This window comes from Hibiscus syriacus, unplaced genomic scaffold (genome assembly GCF_006381635.1).
Source record: "Hibiscus syriacus cultivar Baekdansim isolate YM2019G1 unplaced genomic scaffold, ASM638163v2 tig00110402_pilon, whole genome shotgun sequence".
Taxonomy (NCBI): Eukaryota; Viridiplantae; Streptophyta; class Magnoliopsida; order Malvales; family Malvaceae; genus Hibiscus; species Hibiscus syriacus.
This window is the reverse complement of record NW_024062722.1, coordinates 741,655-748,052: the sequence shown is the minus strand read 5'-3', so window position 1 is coordinate 748,052 and position 6,398 is coordinate 741,655. Positions and strand designations below refer to the sequence as shown.

Genomic DNA, 6,398 nt, shown 5'->3' with positions numbered 1-6,398 from the left:
TTTTATGGGTTCCATTTTGAGTTTTAACATATTATGTTTTTTTGTTTCATTTTCTTGTTTGCTGAAAATCTCGGACCCCGAGTGATCATCGCCTGTGGGGTTTCCCATTTTTAAAGAGAGAGTGGTCATCGCCTGTTGAGTTAACTGTTAGAGAAGGAACAGGGAATAGACGGAGATCGAGCGACTGTTTCCGGCGGCTCATCAGCTGGCTTATGCAGCACTGGCCTCAAAGATTTCACCTTCTTTTTGGGTTTTCTCCCCTTCTTTTGTTCCTTCAAGAAAAATGATGCGGGTTATGAATGAAGGAGGCCATGCTTTTGAGACCAAGTATTTGGGCAGATCTTAACAAGAATATGAGCAATTTGTAAAACTGTGGCCTGCACCAAGAAGATCAGGTATGGTATGGGAACGGTTGTTGAGAAACACTTGCTTTGATTTTGAGCCTAATTACTTTAGAATCTTTGGGTGTTTAAATATTATATCATATGAATAAAAAATTATAGCGTTAACAATGGCAGAAAAAAATAAAGTAATGAATTGTTTGGTGCAAATAAAGTAATGAATTGTTTGGTGTTTAAATATTAGTTGTGCTTTGTAGTTTGAGTTTTCTGCAATTCTTGGCACATATCATTGTAGTATCTAGGCATTTAAATTGTATAGCTCCTTCTCTGCATTTAAATTGTATAGCTCCTTCTCTGCATTTAAATTGTATAGATCCTTCTCTGCTTCGATGAATTCAACTTGAGTTGCTCCTTTGGGTGTTTAAATATTATATCATACAGCTCACTCACATATTTAGAATAAGAGATCTTGTGGGAAAGAATGATGCTAAAACCAGCAAGCATTAGATGAGTGGAGAGGACATGCTTCCATGTGATGATTTTCTTGTTCAAGAGTTCACACGCTCCAAGGTATATTTTCCAGCATCTTTTTGGTGAATGTATAATTTGTTTAAGTAATTGCTGATTGGGAACCCTAACTATAGTCAAACTCTCAAATTGATACTAAAGTGGCCTGATGTGATCCATGTTTATTCATTCCAGTTTTTCTCATTCTTTCTTAAGCAATCTTTTGATTCGTTGTTGGTTTGAGCTGTTGTGAAATTGTGTAAGAATGAGAGACACGTCTTTGTTTTATTTCATGTTCTTCTGATAGATCTTTACACATATGAGTATCATGGAATAAAAAATCTGATCATTTTTTCTCATTATCTACTATCGCATCGCGGCACTAATAAGTGTATATTGACAGGGACGAAGCAGGGGATGAATCAGTTGATCACGACTGGCCTGTTTGATCATGGATGTATCAACTACAAGGCTAGAATCACTGCATGCAAGTCAGAAGAGGAGGTTAAATCACTCAAACTTGTGCATGCAAGTCAGAAGAATGTTTTTCTTTTTATTTATTTTAGTGAATAATGTTTTTTAATTGAAAGAGAAAGAACTAGGTTAAATTCTAGTGAACACTATTAAACTAAAGTACATGTAATTTTAATGTAAACTTTAATTTATTTTATTGTTAAGTACGTATTTTTTTACATAATTTGTGTCGTAATTATATTTCACTTTAATGTAAACTTTGAATTATTATTATAGATTTCAAGTTTATTGGATAATGCTACAGGTTAAAATCTTAAATTTGGCTAATAAAAGAGCAGAAAATAATATTTGAAAAATCAGTTTTAATTAGCAGCGCTTGTATAATAAAACGCCACTAAATACATAATCAAAAAAGGTGTTTGTAAAACAAAATGACACTAAAGTTCAAGATCTTTTGCGGCGTTTATATAGAAAATGCCACTATATATGAAGTCTATAGTAGCGTTTTACATTCACAAACGTCACTATATGTCAAAACATTTAGGGCATTTTGGGAATAATTATAGCGGCACTTATAAACACTGTTATATGATAAAAAACGCTGCTAAAACATGTTTTACTGTAGTGTGATTACAATCAACTCCATATTAATCAGTCGTGGCGTCATCAAGTACAAACTTGAGAAAACATAAAAAAAATGGCCAAACAACCTAGAAAAAAGACATAAAGCGTGCCAAAAAAGTCGAGAAAAAAGTATCCTAAAAACATAATTATTCTTATGAAAAAATTTTTAAAAAAATAAATAAAAAAGAGAAATGGCAGTCAACAACCAATATCTAAATAGATGTTGTTGCCGGTTAAATAAAGCCAAAAAAATTGATCTAAGCTATAAAAAATGACACAAACCCTAAAGAAAGAGAGAGAAAGAGAGAGAGACTAAAGGAGAATTAAACATGGTTTAATAGTGTAACAAAAAAACATGGTTTAAAACTTTTTAATTTTGCCGTTATGCTAGGGAATTAAGTTTGGAATAAAGTTGATTTAATAGAGGCTTTTAATACTAGTTAAAAATAAGGAACAAATAATGAATGAATTAGGGGTTGTTTGTTGTCTTATTTTCATCGTAAAAAAGAAGTAGAAGCAACCAACAATGTATTAGAGGCTTTTAATACCAGTTAAAAATAAGGAACAAATAATGAATGAATTAGGGGTTGTTTGTTGTCTTATTTTCATAGTAAAAAAGAAGAAGTAGAAGCAACCAACAATGTATTGGTCTAGTGGAATGAGACACTTGATCCCATAAGCAATGTCACTTAAAGGGGATGAGCTAAAATTCTAGGGGAGCGAGCTAAAATTCTAGGGGAGCGAACTAAAATTCGAGGAGGCAAAACATATTTTCAATAGGAAATACATAGAAAAAAATTAAAATATATGGTAATTTTAAATTTTCAAGGGGACGACTACCCCACCCGTCCCCTCGGTCAATCCCTAAGGTTAGGGCTTTGAATTTTGATATTTGCAAATGGAACAAACTGAATTGAAAGGATTGTCCTCGCCTCTGCAGTACTTGATCCAGATTATTCGATCAATAGATCGAATATCGATGATTATACAAAAAAAAAAGACATAAAGACAGTTTGTTTTGTAAATTAGAAACTAGAGAAAAGAAAAACACTTGAACCATCACTCAACCGTTAAGTTGGGAGTCATTGTCGCGGTGCAAGCAACAAGATTGGGTCGTCGCCATATTCATCACCACCACCACATGAGATGTGTAAATCATTGGTCGTAACCCCACCATTCAATCTAAGAGTTACGACCAAATCGCGGAGATCACATTAGTCTCACAAATGACCCTTAAAAATAGATAAAGTGTTTAACTTGTTTCAAACTTAAATAAACATATAACATGAATTCCACAATTAAATATACTCCCTCCGTGACATAATTTATATCTTATATTGACTATACATATAGTTTTAGGAGACATATTTGACTAAGGGAAATGACAAAATTATCCCTAAAAGATTATTGATAGATTTGACGTGTTTGTTTTAATAGGGGTAAAAAAGTAAGACATATAACGATAAAATTTAAGTACTTAACTTTCAAATTGCTCATGTTTTAAATCACTCTAATTCATTGTATTACTAATATTTTGTGACATGATATTTTTTATTTTATTAAAATAAAAAAATAAATTTGAAAGTTATAGTGATTAAATTGTGAGTAATTTAAAAGTTAAGGAATTAAATTACTAAAATTAAACTTCAATGACAAAAAAATAGGAGTGAGAAGATACTTGAATGCAATTTACCCATAAAAAAGTTCTAAGTTGTAACATTTCCGCTAGGTTTTTAACGGCGATGTACTAAAATGAAACAAAAACTAAACGTTGGGTATGATTTTGAAAAATAAAAGTTTATGTACTAAAATTAACCAAAACTGATAATTCAGGTACTAAACGTATAATTTACCCATAAAAATATCATTAAGAGTGTAACTTTTTAGGTTGGATATAATAATTTTTTAAATTAAATCGAAAATATTACTTTTCTCCTTAACATTTTTTTGTTATAACCAAAAATGTTATAAATTTATATTTTTTATTATAAATTCTGAAACCACCGAAATGTAACTTTTTAAATTATAACAGTAAATATTATAATTTTTTATAACTTTTAAAATTGAATATTATATCATTTTAAAATTGAAATATTATAACATTTTAAATTAAATTAATCTTAAATAAATAATCGCACTGCAAAATTAATTTTCTGATTTAATATTAAAAAATGACTGGTTGGACCTGCAAATATTAACGGATCCTGTTTTATTAAGAAACTATTGATTTGTTCTAAATTCAGACCGAATTGAAAATTTTAATCAAGTATATGAAAAAACATATATAGGGTGAGTTACGCATTTAGTATCTAAATTATCAATTTTAGTTCGTTTTAGTACTTAAATTTTCAATTTTTTTTAAAATTATATATAACATTTACTTTTTGTTTCATTTTAATACATTACAGTTAAAAATATACACGTTTAATACCTAAATTATTTGTTTTGGCCCGTTTTAGTACCTAAACTTTCATTATTTTTTCAAAACTTTCCTTTAAATTTTGCATAGGATATTAAAACAAAAACTAAAATTTAGGTATGGTTTTAAAAAATTAAAAAATTATGTATTAAAATTGATCAAACTGATAGTTTATATACTAAAATCGTAATTTACTCAAATATATAATAGTTTTGGTTCATCCTATACATTAATACGTGGCAATGAATGATGAGTGATGGGAGGCAGATACAATGTTTTCGCCCAAGACGTCAACGTCTTCCCTTAGCTATCTTTTTCAATTTCTTTTCATTTTCCAATGATGAAAACGAGACTTAACATAAATTTAGGAATCAGAATTCCATTTCCCTATGCCATCCATCCTCCACCGTCCACCTCATTTTTTCATTTTCTCTCTCTAAATTGATATCCTATGTTAAATTTGGAAAATTGGTATAAAAATAATTAGACAATAAGATGATTTACAAATATTCGATAGAATGAGTCACGTTCGACGAGCATCGTTGAATATCACTAACGAAGAGCACCGTTGAACATCACTAAGAAGAGCACCGTTGAACACCATTTATTTAATTTATAAAAAAAATAAAATTTTAAAGGACTCAAAGCATAATTATAAATTAGTTATAAACTTAAAGATAAATTATTTAAAATAAAATATTAATTACATTATTTTTTCATAATTTTTAACAAAATTTTTAATACTTTTTTAAAGGTAAATTATAAGTTAAAAAATTATGGAAAAAATATAATTAATATTGCATTTTAAATAATTTACATTTAATTTTTAACTAATTTATAATTATGCGTTGAGTCCTTTAGAATTTTATTTTTTTATAAATTAATTTAATAGTGCTCAGATGTGCTCATCGTTAGTGGTGTTCGTTAGGGGTGTTCAAATCTGGGTACTTGAGTCTTCAGGTAGTTGATTGGTTGGCTCATGTCTCGACCCGAATGTTACGGGTACCCGATAATCGGTACCCTTAATTCGAGTAATTGGTACCTTTTTTTTATCATTTTTAAATTATTAATTTTAAAAAATACATCTTATATTATTAAAAAAATATTATATTAATGAATAAATATACAACTGCTGGGTGGGTGATTTTTTAATTTTATTAGTTTAATTTAATATATGAAATTATTAATAATTAAATATGTAATATTATTATATAAAAATAAATGTAATTGGGTATCTGAAAAAATGTAATTTTGTGACCCGGGCCCAACCCGAGAAATGTCGGGTCGATTACCCGACCGCTTGGGTAATTTTTTTTAGATAATTACCTTTTTTTTAGTTCAAGTCGACGGGTCAACGGACTGGGTCAACTGGGTCGGATATTTTTTTAACACCCTTGTACTGGTCGAGCGTCATATAATTTTCCTATTAAGTTATGGACAATGGAGCATGAAATTAATTTATTTTATTTTTATTAAATTAAAATGGTTAAAATGTAATATTTATTTATAATATTTTAATTAATTAATTTTTAATTCAAAATTTTTAGAGAGAATAATATTTATTTGTACTATTAAGCTCATATGAAGATTTTCAAAATTATTTATTTTATTATAAATATAATATTAAATTGTAAAGAAATAAAAAAATATATTAAAATATGAGCTTTAGAAATGATTTTTTAAGTAAAATAATAAATTTAAATAATTATTTTTTGTGTGTTTAAACTATAAATATAATTTAAATTTTTAAAAGATCATAATTCTTTGTTTAAGCCTTTAATTACGATTATATTTGTTAAAATTTATGTAATTTTTTTATATTTATGCGCTGACAAGCAACGGATCATGATAAACTACCCAACCATTATTAACGTCATTAACTTTCTTAAAAATCCTATGAGTATATTACATAATAAAGGTTGGATATTTCTTAACCAAAAAAAAAAACAAAAAGTATATACATAATTCAAGCTTATTAAATTTTTGGATGAAATACGTGTTTAGTATCTAAACTATAAGTTTTGGTCAGTTTT

At 28.1% G+C, this 6,398-nt stretch overlaps 1 long non-coding RNA gene across 1 annotated transcript; it reads left to right on the top strand.

Moving 5' to 3' along the window:
* LOC120123677 lies at positions 1 to 1,404 on the top strand. Its single transcript, XR_005516208.1, has 3 exons — positions 1 to 395; positions 783 to 911; positions 1,252 to 1,404. It is a non-coding gene; the product is annotated as an uncharacterized LOC120123677 (long non-coding RNA).
* The last annotated feature ends 4,994 nt before the right edge of the window (positions 1,405 to 6,398 follow it).